Below are 14,612 nucleotides of genomic sequence, written 5' to 3'. Positions count from 1 at the left end.
GACTCAACCTCTCTGTTTTCAGTATTCTTATTTGTCAAAAAAAGGGATGTTAATATTAGTACTTATCTTAAAGGGATGTGATAGGAATTGAGGGAGACGATTCATGCAGACTGCCTAGGTTGATGTCTGCAGCTGGTAAGCGCTTGCCACATTCAGCAGTTTTTCCTATTGTACCAGGCCGTGCACTGAGCAAGTGTCGGTCCCTCCCCTCATGGAGCATACCTATGAGGTAAAGACTGTCAATTCCACTTCAATAATAAAGGAATTATGTTTCATAAAAGACTGCAGTTCAAAAAGTTTCAGCAACTTGCCCAAGGTCACCCAGCTAATCAGTGTCAAATTAGGGACTTGAATCCAGGTCTATCTGCATTGGTTAGGACTGTGTTTGCCTGCTAGTGACAGAGCATCTGGCAGAAAGTGTCTTGAAAAAAAAAGAGGTTTGTTTTTCTCACCTGAAAAGAGGTCCAGATCCCTCAACCCTGTGAGGTAGGTGCTGTCACTTTCCCCAGTATACGGACCAGGAAACTGAGGCACAAAGAGGTTAAGTCAGCTGCCCAAGGTCACACACTGCTCAAAAGTCGTGGACCAAACTCCCCACACCCACAACTCCCTCCCCATAGTTACTGAAAAGGCCCTCTGTGGCAATCTAGCCCTTCCCTTATTTTGCAGAAGGGGAAACTAAGGCCCAGAGAGGGCAAGAAACACTTCCAAGGTCACACAGCACATTCCTGGCTGAGCTGGATTCTCCCCCGGTTTCTCTCCACCTGCAGGTCTCTCTTGCTACCTTCTCCTTAGGCATCAGGCAGGGAGGTGACCCAGAGAATGGAAGTGGCTGGACACAGGGAGGTCCAGGTAGCTTTGGAGTGCCCATGGGACCCTGCGTTTCCTCCTTCTTCCCACCCCCACACTGCAGAGAAATACAGGCTTTGAAAATGAAAGTCGGCTTGAAGTAAACAGATTAGTAATGGTTTCGTGCTAATACTTTATTAATTATGTGTCCTAAATACATTAAAACATGGGGATTTAATATAGATTTATAGGGACAATTTAGATTTATATGACTAGTTATTATGTGTTAAGTACAGAAAATGCCAGTTGGTTCTCATTAGACAACATTCTTGGAGGATAAAAAGGAACCTCTGTGAACTTTAGCTTCCCTGGCGTGGAGGTTAAGGACTGGCAGGGAACGTGGGGGTGGTAGTCCTCGTCTCATGCGTGGGGTCTCCTCTTGGGGACGGTGGCATCATCTCCCCTGGGTGGTTATTTAATCAGACACAGACATGGCTCCAGGAGGAGGTGCACTGAGTGATGGAGATGCCGCTGGTGTGTCCAGAGCAGCGTCGGGTGGCGGACGCTGTGGAAGTGCCCAGGGTGGGAGTCAGGAGCCCTGGGTGGGTTCTCGTCCGAGGCCTGGTGCTGCCTGGCCTGTGACCTGGGGGCACTCACCTCGCCCCGTGCACTTCAGCCTCCAGCGCTCAGAACCAGGAGGGGCAGGGCTGCTGGTCTAGACTCCCTGGGGGGCGTCTGATATTTGGTGAATCTGGTCCCGTGTGTGCACAGGGATGACCGCTCAGTGCCTACCGGCTGATGGATACCATGGCTGCGACTTTCCAATCCGTCTTGCTCGGTCACACACCCACGCTGCCGTTGTGGGAGCCCTGCTTTCACGATTCTGGAAGGGCCACAGCCCCTGGTGACCCTGTGGGCTCTGTGCCAGGGAGGCTTCCTTCCAAGTGGTGTCAGGCCCGAGCCGCGGGGCAGTCTGGACAGAAGAGAAATGAGAGCAGCAAGACTCAGGCCTATGCTGATGGAGCCCCAGGTCTGGAGGGGACAGCGCCCAGGAGAGCTCTGAGCATGTCCAGAGCCACAACAATGCCTGGGAGCTAGTGGGAGGAGGCTGGAGGGTCATCTACTCAGACTCCCTTGATTTCCAGTGGGGGCTCTGCACAAGGTCACACAGCCTCTTGGTGCCAGGTGGGAGAGCAGGAACTGTCACCAACTGCCAGAGGAGCGACCCTCAGAACCACTTGAGGGTGTAGATTTGGCTCCTGCCAACATCTCCCTCTCCCAGTCCTTGGCCTCTTGGCACCTCACACCCAGCGCTCAGGCACTCCCTGAGGCTTTGTCTCGTTGTAGCAGATTATGCCCAGGAATCCCATAAAGGCTGATGCAGGACAGCCATGTCCTAGAGTCCAAGAAGGAAGGCTCTTCTCAGGACTGTGGAATGCCACTTTGCCTGAATGGTTGGCAGACCAGATGTGCCAGGGAATTGACAGCCTCTGGTAGCAGCTCTCAGCCAACGGTTCTCTGGGATTGGGGTGTAAATGCCCCAGCTCCCTCGCCCTTCAGGTGGGCTAATCCTTAGGCTGAGTTGGACTGTCCATCAGGGTCCCCCTGGGGACTAACTCTGGGAGCCCACCGTGGCAGCTGGTTTGACTGTGCCCCCTTCTCTCCCTGTCTCACTTCCTTGCACCCCTAGCAGAGCTGCCTGCAACTCCCCAATAAATACTTGCTTCAGTGTCCTTTTCTCAAGTTCTGCTTCTAGGGCAGCCCAGCCTAGGACAGTGAAACCCAGACAGTGAACAGAAGCACGTGACGGTAAGGGCTGCAGAGAACAACAAAGCAGGGCAAGGGCCGGAGGCAGGGCTGTATTTCAGATAGAGTGTTCAGGGCAGGCTCTCAGGGGATGTCATATTCTACTAGAGACGTGCATAAAGGGAGAAACTGAGACGACGGAGATGCTGGGGCAGGGTGCGGGGCACTCCAGGCTAAAGGAGAGCGAGGGGCAGGTGTGGTGTATTTGAAGGGTAGCAAAAAGCCCAGGGACAAGGGCAGGTGGGCAGGGGAGAGGCGGACAGGCAGGAGCACAGTCCTGCAGGGCTCATAGGTGGTGGCAGGGACCTGAGAGTCTAGTTCAGTTCTGTGGAATGTAAGGGACTCAGTGGCATCCTTGTCCAGAGGGAGACCTGCACACAGGAGGATAGTCCAACCCTTGCAGCTCTGTCTCTGCCTCTGTCCCTTGCCTGCTGTCTCTCCCCAGGCATCCTCTGAGCCTCGATTTCCTCTGCTGGGAAATGGAGATAATGACATCCCACTGGCAGAGCTGCCGGGAGGATGAGTGAAGGGTGTATCACAAACCCCAGCTTCCAGGCGGCACCCATAAGCACTGATTCCATAGGAACTGAGAGGTAACAGAAGGGTCAAAAGGGTCAGGTTCACCAGGCATCCATGTAAAGGTGATTCCCACAGCCCCAGGAAACATCACTTCCCACATATACCACAGGGGCTAAGAACACGGGATGGGGAGTCAGAGGGAAATGAGTGCAAGTTCTACCTGCTCCTGGGACCACCCGCTTAGCTCCCCCGAGCCTCAGTTTCTCATTTGTAATATAGCATCATCACAGCTCCTCCTCGGAGGATTAAATGAGATCATGCACGAAAATGTAGGTACAGCTACTACTTAACATTTACCATACGTAACTCCCGGAGGGCGGGGCTGGGTCAGCTGGGTTCACCTGAGCACCGCCCCTCCTAGAGCATCGCCTGGCCAAACCCATGTGTCCTGTGTTCTCAGTTCTCAGTCCGGCGGCCTCCTCTGGGCAAGAGCTGAGCTGTGTTGGAGGACACCTGTACTTCTGATTTCTAATCCTGTTTTTTCCTTGACCCCCTGTCACTTCTCCAATCTGCTAGATGCGACCTATGAACCAATACAGATCTTTACCTGTGGCCATCTGTCCACTCAGACAAACAGATGTGCTGCTCCAAGTTCTGAACACAGGGAGAATTTTCCTTCCTTGCAATTTTTCAGGGGTACTTCTGAGTGGGGCTGAAACACTGCAGAAACCCACTTCCGGATGATGCAGAATATCAGGTAGAATCAGTGAGCAATCGGGACTTCGTTGCTGTCCGTCATTTGACTGGTCATCAGGAGCCTTATGTGAGATCATCAGTGTGAGTGAAGGGAGCCACTAAAGGAGCAGGTGCTGGGAGAGTATGAACTGCTTGCACAGACAACTTACTTGTGCCTTTGAGGTCTACCGGAGTATGAACTTGAACACACCATTTCCATTTGGTGACAAGTTATCGTCATGCAAGTCCAAATTTATGGCTCAGTGGCTCAGATAACATCTGCTTCATGATGGGATGCAAACGTCTCATGGTCACCTGATGCTCCATGGGAATACCTTTGGAAGGGTGCAAAGATTTACTCCAATATCCTGAGGGTCTGGGCTACTGGGACTTGTCACTGGTTCCATAGCTACCGCATCTGTCACCGATAATTTGGGGATCATTAGAGGCTCAATCCTGGGGCCCTAGTGGGAGGAAGAGCAGCCTGGTCTCTTGGGGGTTCATGGTTCTCAGAGTCCTCTGAGTTCTTATTCCACTTCTCAGGAGCCCTCTCCTTTTCAGTCAATGCCTTATTGATTTCACATATGGGATTTGGCAAGGCTGGGAGTCAAGTTCAACTTAGGTTGTAACTCTGCCTTCGGCAGGACTGGCTTGCACTATGCCGTGGATTAAATCTGGGGCTTGATTTTCAGCTGTGTCTTGCCTGTGGCTACAAGAAGTAAGATGTTATTTAGGGCCTTCCTAAATCTCTGTTTCTCTGAGGATACTTTGATCTGGACTTTAAAGAAGTCCCAAGCTTGTCATTTTCTTTCTGGAACAGTGAGAAGTAGCCATCACTCCCCAAACTTCGCGTCATTGGTACCAATGCTAATGCTGCGGTGCAGTGGCCCCTTGCTCTACTGAAGTCTTGCCTTCAATTGACATATCTCAGGCAAACCCAACGTTTGTTTAGCAAAACAGAAACTCCAATAGTGATCGCACGGAGAGGAGTGTCGTTCTAGACACTGGTTGTGGAAGAGTTGATAGTGTGAAGGCACAAAAAGGGATGGGAAGGGACCCAGGGCTTAGGAACTCAGAATCGGCTGCTGCCCAGGGCTAGAGGAACACTGGGAGAAGGACTGAGCGCTCCTGCTGCTGCCCCTGGGGGAGATGGGGCCACTGCAGCTGCTGCTGGCATCGCCAAAGTCCCTACTGCTGCCAGAGCCTCTGGCCACTGCAGCTGCTGCCGCTGATGTGAGAGAAAGAGAGGTAAGCAGGTTCCCTGACCTCCGACACCCCAGTCTTCTGTTAGCACCTCCCGTTGTCCAAAGCTAATTGGGACTAGTGGTCCAGGGACCCTGGGAAATGCCACTTGCAGGGGTCAGCATCACAAAGATGGCAGTCATCAAGGGGAGAGCAAAGGGACAACTGGACCAATGACCAGCACAGTTGGGTCAGGACTTGACTTTTGTATCAAACAAATCAGTCCAATATCAGCTCTGCTCTTTCCTAGTTGGGTGATACTGAGAGAGGCAGGTAACCTTTTTGATACTCAGTTTCCCCACGAATAAAGCAAGAATCATTACTGATAGAGGATTGGATTAAGTAAGGTATGAAAGTGCCCATCACAGTGCCTGGCACCAGATATGCCCTTCCTGGGAGGTTCTTACTTCACCCTGAGTTCACTTTCTGACCTTGAACAAGAGCCAGGCATTTCAGGGCTGTTTTCTCACCTGTAAAATGAAGGGGTTTGGACCGAGGCTCAGCTGTGATGGGCTGTGGAACATCCCTTAAATGAAAGCGGCAGGTTGGGACAGGAGGGAGGGAGGGAGGGGTGGAGAGGCTTTGATTGTGTCTGAGTGCTCTGAGCTGTGCGCTTCACTGGAGAATGTGCTGCAACGCTAGACAGCTCACACTATAGCCGCCTTAATGCTCCCTGTATCTCCCTGCTAATGTTGACCCCCGACAACGCCACCCTGGCCTCTATTCTCTGTGATGAGCTCACTCTCAGCACTGCTTAGCCAACAAGAAATTGCCACGGGCAGCAGCCGGCTCTGTGCACCGTGGTCAGGCTGGGGATGGGAGGAAGAAAGGGAACTTCAAATTAAATCCATCATGAAGATTAGATCCAGGGCTGTCCAGGGGCCTGAGTGTCTGAGCTTTGAGAACTGTCCTGTTCTGGCTGGAATGACGGCTTGAAACCTTTTGGAACTCAGGTTTGTGGGGAGCTGGAGCTGTGACAGAACAGAGGTGGGGTCCGTGGGAAACACTGTAGCTTAGCGGTTGTCCGTGAAGGGCCTTCTGAGTCCCTGTTCTGCCACTTACTAGTCTTCCAGGGTTACTTAGATTCTTTAAGACAGAGTTTCCTCTTCTGTAAAGTAGGATGCAATCCTGTAATTGACACATGCTGTCTTTTTTGCCTCGCTACCTCTCCTGTCTCCTCTCAGTGTCTAGCCCTTCTTTCTTTAGGAAACTAAGCCTCCTGCACTCCCCAGGCCAAGAGATCCAGACCAGGTTACTAATCACAGCCCCCACCCCATCTCCTATCCTTTGAGACAGCTAAAGGCCCAGCCAGACCAATTCCAGTATCCCGAACTCTAGAAATAGTGACTGGTCCCAGGAGTGGGCCTGTGACGCAAATCAGGCCAATCAGAATCCTTGCCAGGATCTGATATCTGGCTACTGGGGCAGAGACTAGCTCTTTCTTCTGTATGGAGTCCCAGATGGGGTGATGCAAGCTTGGTGTTGCCAAAGGTTATGACTCCTCCTTCCTCTCCTTACCCTTCCCGTGAAGAATTCCAGCAGTAAAGGGAGAAGAGAGGTCTATCCCAAGTTCCTCACAGACAGAGAGAAGTGAAATAAGGCAATGTTAAAAAAAAGTAGATCCAGTGCTCTTATTTGAGCCCCTGGATCCAGCCATGCCTGAGGCAGGTCTATTTCTGCTCATCCCAGTTCTATGGGACACTGAACCCCCTCTGTGAGCACTTTGGATTTAGTCTCTCATAAAAGAGTGCTAACTAACAGACCTACTTATCTGGGGGGTTGTTGGGTAAATGAGATAACTGAAGTAAAGGGGCTTAGAAGAGAGCTCGGTAACACTGGCTGTTATAACCGCCCTGGTCACAGTCGTTTGTGTGTTTGTCTGGAGCTCCGGATTATGACTGCACTGATCATTTGTCAGCCTGTCTCCCTCGGTGTCCTGCTGCTTACTCGCATCATGCATCCTCATCAGAGCTATCCCAGCAGTTCCATCCCAAGGTGCAGGCACATGTACCCTGTCAAATCCTGGATGGTGTCAGGCTGGTGGCTGCAGTCGGTGCAGGGACCAGCTGGGGTCTCTTGACTCTCCTCCTGCCTCGAATGGAAGAGGCTCAGAAGGGCGAGTGGCCATGGTCCTTCATGACCAATTCACTTGTTCTACAGAAGGAGAAACGGAGGCCCAGAGAGGGCAAGGGTCTTGCCCAAGGTCACACAGTGAGGCAGGGGCACAGTCATCAATGTTCTTAGCTTTCTTGAAATTTCCTCCCCTGGCCCGAGTCAGAATTTATCAATCTCTCCACTTCCTTCCTTCCTTCCTTCCTTCCTTCCTTCCTTCCTTCCTTCCTTCCTTCCTTCCTCCCTCCCTCCCTCCCTCCCTTCTTTCCTTCCTTCCTTCCTTCCTTCCTTCCTTCCTTCATTCTTTCCATTATAACTGAGCTTCTACTGAGGTGATGAAGACAGGAAGGCCTCATATCCTGGGGCTCCAGGCTGGTCCTCTGAGCCCTGCTGTCTTCTGTGCCTATGAGATACCATCTCACTGTCTAATCTGGGCTGTTTTGGGAGAGGCAGGTTTATCTCCTCCCCTGACTGGGAGCTCCTCTTGCCACACTCATGCCATCCATTTCTGCAACCCTAAGGCCCAGCTCAGCTGTCAGTCAGTGAGGGTGAACTGGGAACCCAAAAGGGAATAGATTTTGGAGGGGGCCATGGAACTTGGTGTCCAGAGGCTTGAGCCTCAGTTTCCCTACCTGCTAGATGGAAATAATAACCCTACCCTCAGGCATCATGAAATGAAATGTTGTTTATAACCCCCTGGGGCCCAGCGGGAGTCGCTGCATGTGCTGCTGTGGTACATATCTCTCTGACTCTGGGTACCTGGGGCAGTTCTGTCCCTCCTCCCTTGAGGGAGAGCAGCATGGGAGGGGCAGGGTCTGCTGGACTCAGCATTGACTTCCTGTCTCAGGGCCTGGCACAAAATATTTCTGATTCTATTAATGGTGTTTCCTGGGGTGCATTTAGAGATTTTAGACTCAACATTTTGGTGTCATTTTTGCAACAAGAACAAACCATTTTACAACAATGAAGTTATTTATTTGAAGTGACCAGAAAGGGGAAGCTGGGAGCTGTACAGATCCCTGTGACGCCTCCACACTTATGGGCGGAATGTAGGTGAGGAATGGGTGAACCTGCCTTTGCGACCCCATGGGAAACGGGGTCTCACAAGTAGTTAAGGCTTAGCAGGTGGCAATGGTGACGAGTGGGCTGGGAGCCTCTGACCTGCAGTCTGACCCCAAGCAAGTCCTGCCCACCCCAGCCTGTTTCCCCATCCTGTGCAGTGGGTGCTCTCCTGACCTCTAAGGACCTTTCCAGCCCCTGTGCAGGAGTCGTCAGAGCAGTGAAAGTATGTGGACACCACCAGGAGCCCTGGGGTTTCTTGTGATCGGAAACTAATGACTCTGAACCTGTTTATTGTGAGGAAGATGGAACAGACAAATGGCCTCGGAAAGTGCTTGGGGAGCTTCCAGGATGATTAAAACCCAGTGATGATGACTCACAATCAGAGTTTTCTGGGATGAGCAGGAAAATCAAGAGCCAGGTGCAGCTGCAGCCTGACTGGGAGGGGAGGGGGCACCCAGGGCAGCTGAGGCGGGACCTGGCAGCCGGAGACGGTGCAGGACCAGGCTGGGGCTGGGGCAGGAGCCCATTGCCCTTACTTGCAGATGTGACCTTGGGCCAGCCCCCCTGCCTCTCTGAGCCTCAGTTTCCTCGGCTATGAATTGAAGGGGTTGACCAGATAGTTCCTGTGGTCCTGCCCCACGCTGTGTTTATATCGAGTGGGGAATCAGGCAACAGGTGAGACTGGGGGGCAGAGCTTTCCATCATTTCTTGTGCTGATAATCCTGGTACGTTTCTCTGAACCCTCCAAACAAGGAAGGGGCTGTCACTGTCCCCTCTGCTGACGAGGACACAGAGGCTCTGCCTGGTGAGGCGCACACCTCAAGTCCACGGCCACGAGCGGCCCAGCCACAGGCGCTGCCCAGCCTCCCGCGGCCCTGCCTGTGCACCCCTCTCCCCGCAGCCGTGTCCTCCCACAAAGATGAAATGCCCGTCGTTAAGGGACCTTGTTTTCAGCAGAGCAAATGCAGAGCATTTGGAAAAGCAGTGAACCAGGCAAGGCTCGGCCACATGCAGCTTTATTGACGGCCCTTGCTTATGTACCCAGGCCAGGGAGTCTGGTTACATGTGTTGAAATTTTGCTCGATATTGTTTGATGGTCCCTCTGCGAGGGGACAGATTGTCCTGACATATTGTTGGTGAGGGAAAGGAAGGAGAGAGAGAGAGAGAGAGCGAGTGAGCAAGAGAGATACAGGCAGAGAGAGACAGACAGAGAGAAGATACGCACTGACTTACATGGCAGGACCTGGTGAATACTGAAATGACACGACACTAGAATGTCTAAGGGATTTTGCAAGAACAAGATCTCTTAGATTCCTTACCCGCAGCAGAAATAGGAGGGCACATGCAGGTAGGAGGCTGGCAGAGCACCGGGGCTCCTGCAGAGCATCTGCGCAGAGGATCTTCTGGGAGCAGGTCTGCACTGACCAGTGACCCAGGTTGTCAGTCATGTGTGCAGAGGCAGAAGTAGGCAGAGGATGAAAGAATGGTTCTGCCCTTCTCTCCCACGTGAGGGGCTTTGAGATTGTCTTCAAATAGGAGGGGACAAATCCTGTTAGCCAGTCAATGGGTGTGAGCCCCCGCCTGCCTTGAGGTGTGAGGAATGGAACGGGGGTCTGAAGGCACCTCTCTGCCTATTCTCTGTCCTCAGAGATAACCTCTGGTTTACCGGACACCACCCGGCTCCTCATTCCTGTGACCATTCAGGAAACGTGTGTGCTGCCTGTGCTGGCTCTGAGGTCCCAGCCCTGCAGATGCTCAGGGAGCAGGAGAAATGGACAAGCACAGAGCGGTGTGACGTGAGCCTTCCGGCCTGGCCAGCTACTCCTGAGCAGGTGCTGTGCGCGAGCCCCGGGCTGCGTGCTCCCCATCCTGGGCTCACCCCGTCCGATCTCCACCCCAGGGTGACTGTTTCTCCATCCCAGCAGTGGGAAACCGGGCTCAGGCAGTCTGTGTCTGGTCCAAAGCCCCACAGCCAGGAAAGGGCTTCTTTCCTTATATCTTGGTGCCCCCTCCAAAAGGCATAGCTTTAAAAAACAACACCCAGAAAGATGTCAGAGCCCAGTGGGGATGGCTCGTCTGTGCTCCCTGCTGCACCAGTCAGGCTGACTCCAAAGCCTGGGCCTTTAACTGCTCTGCTCCGTGGCCTGTCTGGGTGACACTGAAAGCCAGGGAACCCCTTGATACAACACCAAATGGGTATCTGTGGCCTGGGCACTGATTTTCAAATGTTATGAAATGTGTCAGAGTTGGTGGCCTCTCAGACCAGGGGTCCTGGAGCACAAGAAGATGGATGGGCCAGACAGGCCCTGCCCATGGCCGTGGGCAGAGCAAATGTAGGGTAGAAGCCCCCGCCCGCTCCACCCCAGGATTTCTATAAGCACAGACAGGCCAGCTGCCTATTAACTGCCAGGAGCTACGTTTTTTTCTTTATGTCATGATAAATCTGGCTGCAGGAACCTGCCAAGGCAATTATTACTTCTCACCACCTCTCTGCCGGCCCCTGATTGGGACGTGTTATATATCCTGGGCACCCGGGAGATGGAGCCGTGACGCTGATGGATGCTAAGGCCATTGGCAAGGCCCTAATTGAGAGCGGGGCCTGGCTGCTCCCTGTCACTGGGCTCCCGCTGACCTCCCCACGCTGACCTCTGCTGGACAGGGGCTTAACAGACACCGCCATGGCCGAGGGCTGTGCAGAAGTAACGGTGTCATTAAATGGGCAGAACCTACCCTGTGATGTGCTGGTGAGAGCAGGACTCTGGCGTCCAAAGCCCTTGTCCGAGGGCTTCCTTGCGGAGGCACTGAGCCCGGCCCTGACCCTCAGTGAGCCTTGGAGGCCTCATCTGAGAAATGGGAGAAGAAACATGGGCCATGGGGCTCCCAGGGCAGCGGGAGGCTGGACGGTGTTAGGATTGGAGGGACCTATGGTTTCAACGTGTTGAGGCCAAGCTCTGTCCTGTCAGTGGAGGCCGAGGGCTTTGGACGAGGTGACCTGGCACGCGTGATGCACGGCCTCAGCCCCGCTGCTAAGTGCTCTGTGTGGGTGGTCCTGTCAGCCTCCCAGGAAGCCCGTGAGGCAGGGACCCTCATCCTCCCCATTTTACAGGTGAGGAGATGGAGGCCCAGGGAGCTTCAGCGACTTGCCCCAGGTCACAGAGCCATAGGTGGGGGCTTCTAGAATGCCTCAGTGGAGGGGCAGAAATGAGAAAATCACACTTCATGGGGTCCAGCTGAGAGGAAACGGGGAAGGAAATCCACTATGTGATGCTCAATAGCATAGGCTCTGTAAGTTGTCGTGAGTAAGTCTAGCTCATATATGGGGGAAAAGAGGCTCAGAGAGGTTAAGTCATTTGCCTGAGATTGCACAGCTTGTAAGAGATAGAAGCAAGATACAAACTCACCCACGGTTTCTCTTCCTTGAAAGCTGTTCTGGGATTTAGCTATGGAAGGCCCACCGTCTGCTCTTTGGAGACTGGAGTCCCTGACTTCCACCCCCTCCATGGGACAGGTCACTGAGCAAGCAACAGGATGCCCATTGCTGGAAAGCAGGACCACCCTAACCTGCTCAGCTTCTCCTGAAACTTCGGGGCTGTTGAGTTGAGAGGATTCCCCTGGACACTAAATCTAGCCCCAGACTGGGCCACATGCAAAAGAACAACACCCCCAAACCAAGCCAGTCAGTGTCTCCAGGCCAGCCCTGCTGACAGCTTCCCAACACGGCTGGCCTGGGGGTGGGGGTGAGGGCCACTCCTATGTGGTCCCAAGAGTGTTGGCTCTGGGAACAGACCTAGCTTGTCAGGGGTCCCAATACTTCCACAACCACCACTTATAAGCTCTGTGGCCTTGGACAAGTTGCTGACCTTCTCTGAGCTCAGCTTCCTCCGATAACTCCTGCCTTGCTGGGTTATGATGAGGATTAAGATAAATGGAAAATAAATGTCAATTACTCCCTCCTTTAATCATCTACAATTGGTTTCCTTCATAGCCCTTATTACAATTGGGCCAGTACATATTTTCGTGTGATTCCCTGTTTATTGTCCGTCTTCTCCACTAGCAACTGCAAGCCCCCTTGTTGGTGATACTGGGTCTGAATAAATACAGGAATGAGTGTTGGGATATCTCACGAGGGCTCTTCCTAACCTTGTAACCACCCCAGGTTCTTCCTCTCTGCATTCTACCTGCATCCTGCCTGCCTGAGAGGAACCCAAGTCCTAGAAAGGCCGAAGACGGGCCTGAGATCACCACCCCAGACCCTGGGCTCCCAACCCACCTGCTGTGCTCCTCGGGCCGCCCCCTCTCCCCACGGATGAAGGTGGGTCCCTCCACCCCAGCCTTTTCTGCTCCTGCCTGTGAATACAGACACGTGTCCTGTACTCTGAGGTGCAGCTCAAGCCACCCAGTGGGGGCTCTCCTGTTTTAAAGGAAGAAACCTGGGCTGATCCCCACTGATATATCTCACGATTTGAGCCTTGTCCCCTCACTATTACTCTCCCTCCCCCCACTACCAATGAACAGACTGAGGAGGGGGTCCTAGGCTTGACTGCCCAGGTCAGCTGCAGCTGGGAAGCAAATGGTTGAGTTTCGGGGTGATTTTTTTTTCCTCTTCAGTCTAGAAGAGTGGCTGTACTAGAAGTCCTGTGTGAGCTGACGTCTCCACCATGCAGTCCGGATGCTCAGTCTCTTCTTGCTGCTCTAGCACGAGGCTGAGGCCTCTGCAAGCCTCTTGGGGTAGACAGAGGAGCAGCAGCCAGTTCACATCAGCATCACACATGACCCTGACTTCGGGAGGTCAGTGCAGGAAGGTGCAGCTCCCACTCTGATTGGTCAATAGCCCCTTTGACACCTGTTGTGTGCCGGGCCTGTCCTGGGCTCTGGGGCTGCAGGGCTGGCTTGGACATCACCTCTGCCCTTGGGAAGTGCAGTCCGGGGGCTGGTGTATGGATCACAGACAGAGGCCCAAAGAGGGGGTGTGACTGCAGTGAGATCCAAAGTCAGGCAGCGGGCAGGGATAGGACAGAACTGAGCCATCTGACCAGGACTTGCCGTCCGGGAGCCAGAGCAGGGCAAGGTCAGGGGATATTTTCTGGGGGAAAGATCTTGACTCACAAGTACTGAACATGGAGATGACATTAAAAACAAAGGGGACTTGACCACCCCCACCCCACGCCAGGTCCCGACACCACTGGCTGCTCTTTTTCCAGCTCTATCCACTTCTGTCCTCCAGAAATGCCCTGTCCCTCTAGTTAGAAAGTGTTCACTTAAAAGCAACAACAAACAGGCTAAACAATTTGGGAATTTGCTGGCTCAGAGAAATGAGACCTGTAGAGGTAGGTCCAGCGGGGCTCTGTTTCTCTGACATTCTCTCTTCCAGGGTTGCCTTCATCCCCGGCCTTCATGCCTTCACTCCATGGAGCCAGAGGGAAAGTGCAGGTCCCTTCCCCGAGCTCCCTCCAAGGAGACAGGAGAATCCTTCCCCCAGAAACCCCGGCAAACATCTCCCCTCTCACTGGCCAGAGCTGGGTCATGCGCCCTTCCTTGAATCAATCACACATCAGCAGGATGGGGTAGCTGATGGCTTAAGCCAATCAGGATCCACCTCAGGAGCGGAGGATTCATACCACATGACTGAGAGTGGGATGCGGCAGCGCCCCCGAAGAGATTCTAAGGGACTTGGTGGGAGGAGGTGAGATGGAAGCAGAGGAGGCAGCAAAGACTGGGACAGACGCCACCACCTGAGATGGGCAGTGACCTGCTATCGATGGGAAGCCTTCCCTGCTGCTCCAGCAGTGTCTCTCACGTCCTGTCTTGTGTTCAAGGCTGCTGAGAGGCAAGAAGTCCCCGTCCCCGACAATGGCTCATGACACGTTCATTCAGCCTGTCTGTGCCCCTCAGCTGGTTTCTCTATCCTCACCCCACCCCCCCTTCACCCTTTAGATCGCAGCTCAAGCTTCACCTTTTGCAGCTATGAAATGAGTCACCTCTGCTGGGGGCTCCCACAGCACCTCCCTCCCACCACCACCATTTGCTGCACCTTTATGGTCAGATTTCCTGTTGTCCCCCAGCCTGTCCACCTCCCTGCACCCAGAGCTTGTCAGTTCTTTGAAGGTATGTGCTGGGAAACAAGCTGCTGGAAAACAAGCTGCACTTAAATTTCTATGAGCTTAAAATATTATATTCATACTTGCTTGCTTAAAACACACATGCTTGCTTTGTTTTAATGTTTTACGCAGTAGATGACCTATAGCACGTATTATGCTAAAGAAAATCTGGAAGGAGCCATCCTGAGATTGACCATAAGGGCACGAAGGAGGGCATGTGTTTCCTTAGGGTGAACAATGGACGGTCCT

The 14,612-nt window shown here is 53.1% G+C and overlaps 1 long non-coding RNA gene across 1 annotated transcript; it reads left to right on the top strand.

Annotated features, from left to right (window-relative positions):
• Nucleotides 1-5,914: 5,914 nt before the first annotated feature.
• LOC116668165 lies at nt 5,915-14,401 on the top strand. The gene is made up of 4 exons (XR_004325233.1): nt 5,915-6,044; nt 9,914-10,097; nt 12,422-12,577; nt 13,637-14,401. It is a non-coding gene; the product is annotated as an uncharacterized LOC116668165 (long non-coding RNA).
• Nucleotides 14,402-14,612: the final 211 nt, after the last annotated feature.

The sequence above is a fragment of the Camelus ferus genome, chromosome 13, assembly GCF_009834535.1.
Source record: "Camelus ferus isolate YT-003-E chromosome 13, BCGSAC_Cfer_1.0, whole genome shotgun sequence".
NCBI classification, from domain to species: domain Eukaryota; kingdom Metazoa; phylum Chordata; class Mammalia; order Artiodactyla; family Camelidae; genus Camelus; species Camelus ferus.
Note: the sequence above shows the minus strand (reverse complement) of the source record. Positions and strands in the feature narration are given on the sequence as shown.